General features: G+C 35.8%; 1 non-coding gene across 1 annotated transcript; it reads left to right on the top strand.

Moving 5' to 3' along the window:
• Nucleotides 1-12106: 12106 nt before the first annotated feature.
• On the top strand, nt 12107-12247 carry LOC116589513. The gene has a single exon (XR_004285301.1). It is a non-coding gene; the product is annotated as a U4 spliceosomal RNA (small nuclear RNA).
• Nucleotides 12248-15326: the final 3079 nt, after the last annotated feature.

Consider the following 15326-nt stretch of genomic DNA (forward strand, 5'->3'; position numbering starts at 1 on the left):
ATTCTGACTTCTATCAGAAGCATTTTTTTTAATTTTGTAAAAATGAACATGATAATTTTCTTTGTTCAGTGAATAATATGTCTATCAGTTTTATCTGTGTTGTTTCATGAAGTTGGAGTTGGAATTTTTTTATTGTTTTATATTAATTATACTATTGCATGTGTATACCAATATCTTTCTTTTTTGCTAAAATACTGAAGTGCATTTGGGTGGTTCCAAATTTTCAAATTTATGAATAATATTGTCATAAATCTTATTCATAAGGCTGCAGATACCCCTATGCATACCTTACTATTGAGGCTATTTCTATGTGTGGAATTACTGGATATATATTTAGCCATTATAGTGCTAAACATTTTTTAAAAGTGTACAAATGCATATACTCTCCAGTAACGTATGAGAATGCCAACTACTCCACTTTCTTGCAAATATGTGGTTTTGCCACTTAAAAAATATTATGTATTCTGATGAAAGTTCAACGGGATTTTACTGTGATTTTATTTAATTTTTTAAGGACTGATTTATTTTAGAAAGAGAGAAAAAGCATGAGTGTGGGAAGGGGCAGAAGGAGGCAATCTCAACCATATTCCCCCCTAAGGAGGAAGCCTGTCATGGGTCTCCATCCCATACCCCATGAGATTGAGACCTGAGCCGAAACCAAGAGTTGCCCACTTAACCCACTGAGCCATCCAGGCACCCACATTTTACTCTAATTTTAGAGTGAATTTCCTTAATGAATACCTTGAGGTATTTGTTTGTTTTATCTTTTTCATGAGTTGCTTAAATATTCAGGACTTTTTTCTATGAGAAGTGTTTGTTCATCTCTTTAGAAAATTTTTATCTGGATGCTCTCTTATTAATGATTTGCAGGAATTCTTTGTATCTTCTTCATGCGGTTTTTTTTTTTTTAAGATTTTATTTATTCATTTGACAGTCAGGGATCACAAGTAGGCAGAGAGGCAGGCAGACAGAGAGGAAGGGAAGCAGGCTCCCTGCTGAGCAGAGAGCCCAATGCACGGCCCGATGCGGGGCCCGACCCCTGGACCCTGGGATCATGACCTGAGCGAAGGCAGAGGCTTTAACCCACTAAGCCACCTAGGCGCCCCTTCATATAGGTTGTTAATCAGATATATGTATTGCAAGTATCTTTTCCATTCAGTGATCTCCTTTTTTCTCTATTATGACCTTTGATAAGCAAAAGATTTACTTTTAATACAGTACCTCTGTTTGTCAGGCTTAACCTATATGACTAATGCTTTTGTGTCTTAAGAAATATTAACTCTCTCAGGACCATGAAGATATTCTCTTAATAATTAAAAAAAAATTTTATAATTTTTTTTTCTTTCCCATTTAGGTAATACTATTCACTTGAAATTGACTTAATTAGACATAGAGAGTCAAGGTTTTTTGGTTTGTTTTTTTTTTCACAGTTTTGAGAAATATTTATTTATTTTTTTTTCCAGCATAACAGTATTCATTATTTTTGCACCACACCCTGTGCTCCATGCAATCCGTGCCCTCTATAATACCCACCACCTGGTACCCCAACCTCCCACCCCCCGTCCCTTCAAAACCCTCAGATTGTTTTTCAGAGTCCATAGTCTCTCATGGTTCACCTCCCCTTCCAATTTCCCCCAACTCCCTTCTCCACTCTAAGTCCCCATGTCCTCCATGCTATTTGTTATGCTCCACAAATAAGTGAAACCATATGATAATTGACTCTCTCTGCTTGACTTATTTCACTCAGCATAATCTCTTCCAGTCCCGTCCATGTTGCTACAAAAGTTGGGTATTCATCCTTTCTGATGGAGGCATAATACTCTATCCCCAGGGGTACAGGTCTGTTTGGTTTTTTTTTTTACTATATTGACAACCAGTTTTTTTTTTTTAATTTTTTAAAAATTGTATTTATTTATTTGACAGAGATCACAAGTAGGCAGAGAGGCAGGCAGAGAGAGAGGGGGAAGCAGGCTCCCCGCTGAGGAGAGAGCCCGATGTGGGGCTAGATCCCAGGACCCTGAGATTATGACCTGAGCCGAAGGCAAAGGCTTAACCCACTGAGCCACCCAGGCGCCCCGACAACCAGTTTATTAAAGAACATTTTTGAAAGAATTATGTTTCTGCTACTAAATTCCAGTGGCAACTTTAGTACAGATTAGATTACCATATGCATGTAGTTCTGTTTGTAGACTCTTCATACTTCTTTATTGGTCTTTCTATCTGTAGTTTTATAAAACCTATGCATCATTTTTATTCTTCAAGAGTGTCCTCACTAGGACCAGGAATACCTGGTCTTTTGCATTTCCATGTGAAGTTTAAAAGTGGTTTTATAAATCAGAAAATATTGGTATATAAGTAGTTTTTCAATTATAACATTACTCAGTTTATGGAAAATTGACATCTTTATAATATTGAGTCTCCCAGCTTATGACCATGGCATACCGGCATATTCATTTAAATTTTAATTGTTTCAATGACACATTTTAATTTGTCCTTTTTAGAGGCCTCGAATTAATTGTATTTATTCATATAAGACCATTTTGATGGTAGAAATTTAAATATTCTTTTCTTTTCTTTTTTTTTTAAAGATTTTATTTATTTATTTGACAGAGAGAAATCACAAGGAGATGGAGAGGCAGGCAGAGAGATAGAGAGAGGGAAGCAGGCTCCCTGCTGAGCAGAGAGCCCGATGCGGGACTCGATCCCAGGACCCTGAGATCATGACCTGAGCCGAAGGCAGCGGCTTAACCCACTGAGCCACCCAGGCGCCCCTTAAATATTCTTTTCTAATTTATTTTTTTTCCCAGATCTGAAAATACAGGATTTTTTGTTTTGTTTTGGTATATTTATACTGTATGTGAAATCTTGCTAAATTCACCTATCAAGGCCAGTACTAGTTTAGGTCAAATCACATGAAACTGCTTTTATAGCAGGTAAAAATTTTCAAATATCAAAATTTTAGTATGGTTTAACATCATAGTTTTTCTGTAGATTCTTTTGATTTCCTGTATACATAGTCAAATCAAATGTGATATGATTTTCTTTCTTTCTTCTCAGTACTTATATTTTTTAAATTTCCTTTGGTTGTTTTATTCTAGTATCTATGACTTCCAGCATAATGCTGGGTAGGAGAAGTAATTCTTGTTTTCTGCCCCACATCAAGAAAATTAATTATTTTACCAGCAATTATGACATTTTCTATAGGTTCTAAAATATATCCTTTATCAGATTAAGGAGACCACCTTTAATTCCTATTTTGCTGAGAGTTTAAATCATCAAATCATAAATACATGTTAAATTTTATGAAATGTTTTACAATTTTATTTTAAAATGATATTGTGATACCTAACTGTATTTCACCTTACACAGGAAAATGGATGCCCAGATAACTAGGTAAAACATTGTTTCTGGGTATCTCTGTGTTTCAGGAAATGATTAGCATTTGAGTTAGTAGAAGACATGAAGATTGCAGATGGGCATCATATGATCAGCTTAGGGTCTGAAAGAGTAAAGAGGTGGGAGAATGACAAATTTGCTCTTTGCTTGAGCTGGGACATCTATCTTCTTCCTGCTCTGGGCTCTTGGGAATTTGGACTCAGACTTGGACATACACTATTAGTTCCCCTGGTTCTCAGGCATTAGGACTTAGATTGAATTATACCACCTGCTTTCCTGATTCTCCAGCTTACAAGCAGCAAGTCATAGAATTTCTTGATCTCCATAAGAACAAGAATCTGTAGGTACAGATGTAGATATAGATGATACAGATAGATCTAGATCTCTGGTTGGTTCTTTGGGGAACTCTAACACATATTTGATACTAAAACTAGAGTGTTACGGTAACAGGTAACTAAAAATGTGGAAGTGGCTTTGAAAGTGGGTAATTGTTAGACACTGTAAGGGTTTGGAAGTGCATGCTATAGAAAAAGCCAGCATTGTCAGGAATGGACAATTCTTGTGAGGATTCAGGAAAAAGGACAGCTGTAGACAAAGCCTCCATATTTTAGGAAAATATGTAAGTAATCCAGGACAGAATATTAGTAGATATATGGACAGTAAAGGTCATTCTGACAAAGTCTCAGGGGGGGATGAGAAAGATACTAGAAACTGAAGGAAAGACAATTTGCATTATAAAGTGGGAAAGAACAGGGTTGAATTCTGTTAGTGTCCTAGTATTTTGTGAAAGACAGAATGTGTAAGAGATGAAATTGGATATTTAGCTGAAGCTATTTCTAAACAATGTGATGGAGGAGAGCTCTGGTTACTTTTTAAAATATATTTTATTTATTTATTCTAGAATGAGAGAGCATGGACTGGGGTGGGGGAGGGAGGGGAAGAAGAGAAAGAATCCCAAGCAGACTCTGAGTTGAGTTCAGTGACTGATTCAGGACTTAATCCCAGGACCCCGAGATTATGATCTGAGCTGAAATCAAAAGTCAGATGCTCAATTGACTGAGCCACCTAAGCACCTTGAGTTCTGGTTACTCTTGACTACCATAGAAAAATTTGAGAAGAGAGAAATACTTTAAAGATCTAAATGCTGACAAGAAAGGATTTGGAAAACTCTCAACCAATCCCTATTGTAAACAATAAGAAAAGGCTATTCAGGAGAGAATACTAAGGGTATGGCAAAAAGACATTTTGATAACATTAGTTAACCACTTTAACAGAAACCACAAGCTATTGTTCCAGAAAATGAAAGAATGTAGCACTTAGGGATCACCAGCACCTATGGGATCCCAACTCACTGTCTACAACTACCTGGCATGGAGGGATGCCCACCCCATAGTCTGGTGCTAATTTTTAGCTGCCCCAGGTGTAGCATCAGTAGGTCCCAGTGAAGCACAGGTCACAGTCACCATTCTTCTGGAGAGCACAGATGGAAAACTGGTAGTGTCTATGCTATGCCATCTATGCCAGCATGCAGAGTACACAAGCTATGGAAGTATAGTTGCCTCCACCTAGTTTTCAAAGACTACCAAGGCATAGAGCCCCTGTGCAGCTGTTCCACAAAACTGGCGGGGCAGGGCCACCTGGACCTTTAAGGACCCAAACCCTGTTCAGCAAATCTGAAAAGGCAAAACCACTCCCCTTGGACCTTCAGGACAGAGCATTGCTCAAAGGAGGATCATTCTTATGCCCTAAGGTCTACTGAAGTTTGCCCAGCTGGGTTTTGGATTTACTCAGAACCTGTTACTCCTTTTTTCTTTCCCTGCTCTTCCATTTGGTGGGAATATCTAGCCAATTCCTCTTCCATTACATTTTAGAAGTAAAAAATATATTTGATTTCACAGTTTCACAGCTGCAGAGAAATTTGCCTCAAGCTAAATTGTGCCTTGAGTCTTACCCATATCTGACTTAAATGATATTAAATGAGACTTTGCATTTAGACTTTGAAATTGATGCTGGAATATTTTAAGACTTTTGAAACTATCCGGATGGAATGAGTATTTTTTGCATGTTAGAATGACATGGAGTTAGGGGGCCAGGGGTGGAATACTTTAAATTTAATGTTTGTATCCCACTCCTGAGAAATTAATATATTGAAGCCTGATCTCCAAAGTGAAAAGGTATTTGGAGGTAGGAGCTTTGGGTAATGATTAGGTTGTGAGGGTGTAGCAGTCATGAGTATGATTAATGTTTTATAAAAGAAGCTCTAGAGAGTTCTCTTCCTGCTTCCACCATTTGGTGACACAGTGAGAAGATGGCCATCTATATCACCCTCATCAAAGCAGCCCTTTGAACTGCTTCCCCTTGATATGCAGTGGTATGTTTCAAGTGAGTTGCCAATGAGATTTCCTGTGTGCCAATCATTGGTTCCCAGCCTCACTGTGCTAGCAATTCAAAAGGGTATTATTTCCTGTTTGTCAGTACTAGCTAGCCATGGTTTTCTTTTGAACTCTGATTTTTCCTGCTTTCTCAACAAATGTGGACAAGATCTGACCTAGATTATCCCACCCATCTTCTCTGCTATCACAGGTCTGTAATCATGCCTTCTCTGGTGAGATCTGAATTCAAGCCCTGAGATTTATCTTCTTTTTAGGGTATTCTCCCTCAGCCCCAGGATGGGTATTCTTTAGATTACCTTTTTTTCCTTTATAGAAAATTCCTTTTTATCATTAATGATTCTTTATATTGAACACTCTCTTTTTAGAGTACTGTGTGGTTTCTGTCTTCTGATTGGATCCTGACTACCAGAGGAAGGAATAAATATTGAAATTTTGTCTATGTCCTCTGCATTACCAAGTGGAATTTCTGTAAGTGAAATATATCAACCTGGGAAGTTTGTCTCTTAATATATTCTTTTTTCTAAAATAACATCCCAAAGGAATTCATCAGGCAGTGAATGTTAAGGGATAACCATATAATAATATAGTTAATGTCCATAGCAATTATATTTATAATTGAAACTTTCAAACTTAAAACTTTTAAATCTTAAAATGAGAATTTTTTCTTCATATTTAGAATACAAGACAAAGTTCACACCACCTGAATTTCTAGATAGTCATAAATGTTAGACATGATTTTCCAGGCAATTAAAAATAACTTTCATGTGGACTGATCAAATAGAAAATTGCAAAGGTTGATTAATAATAATTAGTAGTTAAAAGTTGATTAATAGTAAATAGTAAAAGTTATAATAATAATAAAACATTTATATAATTTTCTTGGCAGTACAATTTTATCACATATATTTGGCATCACCACTAAGAATATTATCTTTCATATTTTTCATGAAAAATTATTCTCCTTTTGGAAATAGGTACCTTTTGGAAATAGGTACCTAATTTTACCTATGTTCTATTGTAAGGCAACCAAGAATATCAAAATTGTATACATAGTTTGGAAATGCAAAGTAAGAACAATACTGATGTTAATAAAAATAGAAAAAAAAATTACTGCTATGTACTTCCCAAGTTTTATCAGTTTTTTTGTATGGCTAAAGTTCTGGGCAATAGGTCAGTAGGGGTTGCTGAACACAGCGTTTTTCTGACAATGTAATCTTTTCTAGCTTGTTATTAATTTTTCTACTCTTTTCTGGTAATACAGTGGGGGCTAAAAGGAAAAACCAGAAAGAAAAAAGAGAAAAATTAAAGGACTTAATGTATTGATGAACCAGTGAAGTGACTAATTTTTCCCTTGTAGTTGAGGATATTTACTTTGTTTCCATTACATGCAACTTGATGCAATTCTGAATTAATACAGTTAAATACCATAACGGAAATCATGGCAAACTCTAGGTCATTAGAAAATTACTAACATTGAAGGTACATATTGTGTCTTTCAAACTTGGTTGCACATTAAAATCATCTGGGAGTTTAAAAAATAACAGTAGGAATAACTAGTGTGGGGATATTAACCACCATTTTCTAAAAAAACCTGTTTTTCCTCAAAATGTTGAAAATAGAACTGCCCTATGACCCAGCAATTGCACTACTAGGTATTTACCCTAAAGATACAAATGTAGTGATCTGAAGGGGCACGTGCACCCGAATGTTTATAGCAGCAATGTCCACAATAGCCAAACTATGGAAAGAACCTAGATGTCCATCAACAGATGAATGGATCAAGAAGATGTGGTATATATACACAATGGAATACTATGCAGCCATCAAAAGAAATGAAATCTTGCCATTTGCGACAACATGGATGGAACTAGAGCATATCATGCTTAGTGAAATAAGTCAAGCAGAGAAAGACAACTATCATATGATCTCCCTGATATGAGGAAGTGGTGATGCAACATGGGGGCTTAAGTGGGTAGGAGAAGAATAAATGAAACAAGATGGGATTGTGAGGGAGACAAACCATAAGTGACTCTTAATCTCATAAAACAAACTGAGGGTTGCTGGGGGAATGGGGGTTGGGAGAAGGGGGGTGGGGTTATGGACATAGGGGAGGGTATGTGCTTTGGTGAGTGCTGTGAGGTGTTTAAACCTGGCGATTCACAGACCTGTACCCCTGGGAATAAAAATATATGTTTATAAAAAATTAAAAATTAAAACTTAAAAAAAAAGAGAAACAAGAAAAATAATTTTCTTGGACATGTGAAGATAAAATGAAGAGGCTGCTGTGTACAATCTAAGAACTGTTTTTTTGTTGTTTTTTGTTTTTTGTTTTACCAGACAACGAATCTGCTGGCACCCTGAACTTGACTTCTTGGCCTCCAGAGTTGTGAGAGTAAATATTTAATGTTTATGCCACACAAAGAAAAAAAAAAACCAAAACCAAAACCAAAAAAAACCCCGTTTTTTTTTGGCAAAGTCCATTAATAGGTATTTTTGAAAGCTCTCCAGAGTTTAATTTTCAACCAATGTATAGCCATATTGGTATTATTTTCTGAATAAATCTTTGTAGATCGATTATGTTGCTTCTGAATACTAGACTGAGGTTCAGAAAGGTTAAGGTACATCAATTAATTCATTCTGAGAAATTTCTTTCCAGTATGATTTAAAAATGTTGGCATTGGTTATATGTGTTTCATCAAAAACAAGTATTCAGCAGAAAAAAAAAAAAACAACTTAAGCTTCTTTAACTTACTATCTCAATTTTTTCATTTATCTGGCATTTTTTTTCACCATGAAAATATCCTTTTTCCCCAATAATGGCTGGTTTATTATAAGTTCTAAATTCATTGTAGTGAAAAAAAACTATGTCTGGAATGGAAGTGTCAGCTTCTAAATTGTTTCTGTGTCATTTCTGGATTTGGAATCATAACGGTGTAGAATCCACTACCAAATGTATAGCATTGCATTTTCTAACATACAATGATTAGGTACCTCCTCGTGGATATCTTAGTGCATTTAATACAGTCAAAATGATTAAAGTCTGTTGATGGACATCTAGGTTCTTTCCATAGTTTGGCTATTGTGGTTGAATGGCTGACTTTCCTTACATATTTTTTTTTTTTCATGTTAGCAACTTCAGTAAGATTTTTGGTCCATCTCAATATGCACCTGATTAACCATCTGGATTTCACCTGCTTTGGAATCTTCCTGACATTAGAAATGCAAAGGCTTCTTAGAAGTCCTAGGAGAGTTGGTTGCAGGCAATGACAGCTAAAAAGTGGGAAGCTAGGTGGACTGATAATCAGATGGCTCTGGCAGTCTATTCTCAGCCAGATGGAGATCAACAAGTTTTAATTATAAAGTCAATGTCTCCTAAATTTTTAAGGACACTATATTTTTTTTACATAGTAGACTATCTTCTGTATTGATGTTAAAGATAAAGTATTTAAAAATAACTAAACATTTACTTTAGATATTAAAGGACACCTACCTTTGAATCATCTCAGGGACATTACAGAAATTCTGGGCAACATATAGGGTGATCCAACATCAACCAAATTATCAATACATAGGGGAATAATGTCATCATTCATGCAATATCAAGTTACACTGACATTACACTGACAAGTTAATTAACAAAATATTGAGCTTTATATATTTGACATATGTTCAGTTTATAAGGATTTTGCTTTGATAACTAGAAAGGCAGGCAGCACACTTTTTGTTTGAGCAGAAGCTTTAATAAGTCAAATTATACTGTATGATGAACTTTAAAAGTGCTACTACATGTTTGGTCAGGTCAAGAGGGTTGTCTCAACTAATATATTATAAAACTATAAAAGTAGCTTCTTGGAATACAATATTTAACTGAATTTGGTATGTTAAAGTAATAGATAAAAGAACTGAGTAAAGATCTCTCTCTCTGTCCTGCACACACACACACACACACACACACACACATATTTTCTCTCACACACCCACATATACACACACAGATCAAAACTTGAGCCAAAACATTAAAAACATTAAAGTTTCTTGCTCGGGGAATAACATAACATAAACATTCACTGTTGGGTGGAAAGACATTAAATAAACCAATACAGAAGGTGCAGTTAAGAGGAGCAAAATGGAGGTGTCTGGGTGGCTCAGTGGGTTAAAGCCTTTGCCTTCGGCTCAGGTCATGATTTCAGGGTCCTGAGATCGAGTCCCACATCAGGCTCCCTGCTCAGCGGGGAGCCTGCTTCCCCCCCCCCCCCCCGCCTACTTCTCTGCCTACTTGTGATCTCTGTTTGTCAAATAAATAAATAAAATCTTCAAAAAAAAAAAAAAAGAAGTGGAGCAAAATGTTGAGTTAATGAATGCAGGGAGCAGTTAAATTTGTGAAAAAAATATATAGAATGGCAAGAATTGGGCTCAGAGATATGGGGTGAGGTTTGAAGAAGAGAAAGAAAACAATTATCATCCAGTTACATATATAAAACAGGTGTACAAAGGAAGATAGAATATAATACTAATATTATAAATTAGTGAATGTCATAAAGGAATAAAAACTATTTTAGTTTTGAGCTCAAGAGGTTGAGACAGAGGATAATTTGGTGGGTGCAGGTGTTAATTAATGAATAGTAGAAGGTATATCAAGAGAAAGAAGGAGATGCTATAAGCATAACTGTATAACATGAAAGCTGCAGGTGTGGTGTGATAGTTCTTTCACGCTTTTAATAAGTTAAGGATTTCTATATTGTGATAGGCCATCCACTTAAGCAGCTCATCATGAAACATCAGAAGTCCAGGGAGAGAATGAGCACCTGCCTAATGAGCCAGAACAATTGAACCAACCCTTGTTATTCATGAGGAAAGCAGACTAAAGGAAACAATTAAGAAATCCCTTTCCTTATACAAAAGAACCAATCAGAAATGAAAAATTCAATAACCGACACAGAAAATACACCAGAGGTAATCAGTAGCAGATCAGAGTATGCAAAGGAATGGATCAGTGATCTGGAAGACAGGGTTATGGTAGGCAGCCAAGCTGAACAGCACACAGAAAAAAGAATTAAAAAAATGAGAATAGGTTAAGAGAATTCAGTGAAATTAAGTGGAATAACATGTGCGTTATAGGGATCCCAGAAAGTAAAGAGAGAGTAGGGCTTAGAAAATTTATTCGAATAAATTTTCAAATTTATTAGGAATTATAGGAATTTAGTAGGAATAATAACTTAAAACTTCCTCAGTCTGGGGAAGGAAACAAACATTCAGGTCCAGGAAACACAAAAAGCCCCTAAGAAGAAGAAGCCCAAAGTGTCAACAATAAGGCACATAATAATTAAAATGCAAAAAGTAATGATAAAGAGAGAATTTTATTTTTTAAAAGTTTGTATTTATTTATTTGAGAGAGAGAATGAAAGAGACAGAGAGCATGAGAAGAGGGAGGGTCAGAGGAAGAAGCAGACTCCCTGACAACCAGGAAGCCTGATGTGGGACTCCATCACAGGACTCCAGGATCATGACCTGAGCTGAAGGCAGTCGCTTAACCAACTGAGTCACCCAGGTTTCCCAAAGAGAGAATTTTAGAAGAGAAAACAGTTACATAAAAGGGAAACCACAGAAAGCTATAAGTTGTTTTTATTTTTTTTTTCACCAGAAATTTTACAGACCAGAAGAAAGTGGCATGATCTGAAATGAAAAACAAAAAACAAAACAAAGCAAAAACAAACCCTGCAAATGAGAATACTCTAGTTGGCAAGATTATCATTCAGAATAGAAAGAGGTAAAGAGTTTCCCAGAAAAACAAAAGGAAAAGAGTTCACACCACTAGAGAAGACTTATAAGAAATGGTAAAGGGAATCATTGAGTATAAAGGAAAGGCCAGAATCAGGAGTAGGAAAATTAAGAAAGAAAGAAAAAAAAAAGGATAGGTAAATGCAAACATATAATAAAAGTAGTAATCACTTATGAAACCTGTATGGTGGTTAAAATGCAAAGCAGTAAAATCATCTTACCTACAAAAATCAATCAAGGAAAGGGAATAAAAATTTAGTGTTTTTAGAATGGGTTCAAACTTAAGTGACCTATTTAAGTTGGGTTCAACTTAATATAGACCGCTATATGCATATGATGTTATATATGAACCTAATGGTAACTGCAAATTCAAAACCTATAACAGGTACATCAAAACTCAGAAAAAGAGAAAGAAAAGAAAAGCATCCAAATATAACACTGTGGAAAGCAACCAAACCACAAAGGAAGAGAGAAAGAGAAGAAAAGATCAGAGACGACCTACAAAAACAACAAAAAACATGTATCAAAATGGCATAAATAGCTTTGCACAGTGGTAGTATCGCAGTCAATGAAGTTTATCCGAGGCGCAATTATTGTTAATTGAAAATGGCATAAATACATACTTATTAGTAACTACTCTGAATGTAAATGGAATAAATGTTACACTCAAAAGACAGAGTGACTTAATGGTTAAAAAAAAAAAAAAAACAACTACTGTCTACATGAAATTCATTTCATACCTAAGGACATAAATGGATGGAAAGTGAAGGGACAGAAAAATATTTGACATACAAATGAAAGTGAAAAGGAAGCTGGGGTAGCTTGTATAGGACAAAATAAACTTTCAAACAAAAACCGTAATGAGGCTTTCTCTGCTTGACTTATTTCGCTAAGCATGATACGCTCTAGTTCCATCCATGTTGTCGCAAATGGCAAGATTTCATTTCTTTTGATGGCTGCATAGTATTCCATTGTGTATATATACAACTATCCTATGATCTCCTTGATATGAGGAAGTGGTGATGCAACATGGGGGCTTAAGTGGGTAGGAGAAGAATAAATGAAACAAGATGGGATTGGGAGGGAGACAAACCATAAGTGACTTTTAATCTCACAAAACAAACTGAGGGTTGCTGGGGGGAGGGGGTTCGGGAGAAGGGGGTGGGATTATGGACATTGGGGAGGGTATGTGCTTTGGTGAGTGCTGTGAAGTGTGTAAACCTGGTGATTCACAGACCTGTACCCCTGGGGATAGAGTATTATGCCTCCATCAGAAAGGATGAATACCCAACTTTTGTAGCAACATGGACGGGACTGGAAGAGATTATGCTGAGTGAAATAAGTCAAGCAGAGAGAGTCAATTATCATATGGTTTCATTTATTTGTGGAGCATAACAAATAGCATGGAGGACATGGGGACTTAGAGTGGAGAAGGGAGTTGGGGGAAATTGGAGGGGGAGGTGAACCATGAGAGACTATGGACTCTGAAAAACAATCTGAGGGTTTTGAAGGGACGGGGGCTGGGAGGTTGGGGTACCAGGTGGTGGGTATTATAGAGGGCACGGATTGCATGGAGCACTGGGTGTGGTGCAAAAATAATGAATACTGTTATGCTGGAAATAAAAAAAAAAAAAACCGTAATGAGGCAAATATTAAAAAAAAGATATTATAAAATGATAAAGGGAACAATTCAATAAGAAGATATGATGTCTATATATATCTATGCACCCAGCACTGGAACAAGAAAATACATACTGCAATTATTAACAGTAGTAAAGAAATTGAATGTAATACAATAAAAGTAGGGAAAATGATCACTGCAGTTACATCAATAGATCGATCATTCAGGCCAAAATCTAGTAAGGAAACAACAGCTTTGAATGACTTGTTATACCAACTGGATCTACAGGACATTCCACTAAAAAACAGTACTTTACATATTCTTCTCAAGTGCACATGATTCTTCATAGAAGATAATATGTTAGGCCATGGGACAATTCTCAATAAATTTAGAAGTGTTGAAATAATATCAACTACATTTTTTCTGATCACAATAGTATAAAATTAGAAATTAATCACAAGAAAAAATCTGGAATGAACACAAAAACATGGAGGTTAAATACTAAAAAATAAACTAAAAGGAAATTAAAATTGAAATGAAATGAAAATGAAAACACAATGGTTTAAAGTCTTTGGGATGTAGCAAAAGCAGTTCTAAGCAGGAAGTTTATAGCAATATATGCCCACCCCAAGAATCAAGAAAAATCTCAAACAATATCACCTTATTCCAAAAAGAGCTATAAAAGGAGCAGAGAAAGCCCAAACAAGTAGAAGGAAGGTAATAATAAGGATTAGAGCAGAAATAAATGAATTAGAGATTAATTAAAAAAATAGAATGGATTGTTGAAACAAGGACCTGGCTCTTTTTTTTTTTTTTTTTTTAAAGATTTTATTTTATTTATTTGACAGAGAGAGATCACAAGTAGGCAGAGAGGCAGAGAGAGAGAGAGAGAGGAGGAAGCAGGCTCCCTGCTGAGCAGAGAGCCCGATGCGGGACTCGATCCCAGGACCCCGAGATCATGACCTGAGCCGAAGGCAGCGGCTTAACCTACTGAGCCACCCAGGCGCCCCAAGGACCTGTCTCTTTGAAAAGAAATGGAAAATAAACTTTTAACCATACTCATCAAGAAAAAAAGAGAGGACTCAAATACATAAAATCAGAAGTAAATGAGGAGATGGGGTGTCTAGGTGGCTTAATCAGTTGAGTTTCTGTCTCTTGATTTTGGCTCAGGTCATGATCTCAGGGTCATGGAATTGGGCCCTAGTCAAACTCCATGCTCACTAGGGATTCTCTCTCTCCCTCTGCCCCTCCCCTGAACATGTATGCTCTCTCTCTCCCCCTCTTTGTCTCTCTCTCTCTGTAAAATAAATAAACAAATCTTAAAGAAAATAGAAATAAATGGGGAAAAATAACAATGGGTACCACAGAAATACAAAGAATTATGAGAATATCATAAAAAAATTATATGCCAAAAATTAGACAATGTACAAGAAATGGATAATTTCTAGACACACACAATCTCCCAGAAAATTTGAAATAACGATCACTAGCAATGAAATTAACTAATTATAGCAAACAAACAACTCCCAACAAACCAAAGTCCAGGATAAGATAGCTTCACAGGTGAATTCTGCCAAATATTTAAAGAGGAGTTAATACCTATTCTTTTCAGACTTCCAAAAAATATAAAGGGGAAAGAAATCTTCCAAATTTATTCTATGGGGTTAACATTACCTTCAGACCAAAACCAGACAGACATTACCAAAACAACAACAACAACAACAACAAAACTGCAGCCCAAAGTCTCTGATTAACACAGATGCAAAAATGCTCAATAAAATACTAGAAAACCTAATGCAACAATATATTAAAACAATTACTCACCACATTCAAGTGAGATTTATTCCAGAGATGCAAAGTGTTCATTACTTACAAATCAATAAGCATGATACATCACACTAACAAGAGAAATAATAAATACCATATGGTTATCTCAATAGATGGAGAAAAAGTATTTGAAGAACTATAACATCCATTCATTCATGGTGAAGACTCCCAACAAAGTAGATTTAGAAGAAACATAACTCAACATAATAAAGGTCATATATGGGAAAAAAAATAACTAACACAATACTCAATGGTAGAAAACTGAGACTGTTTTCTCTAAGATCAGGAATAAGAAAAGAATGTCATCTCTC

This window comes from Mustela erminea, chromosome 4, assembly GCF_009829155.1.
Source record: "Mustela erminea isolate mMusErm1 chromosome 4, mMusErm1.Pri, whole genome shotgun sequence".
NCBI lineage: Eukaryota > Metazoa > Chordata > Mammalia > Carnivora > Mustelidae > Mustela > Mustela erminea.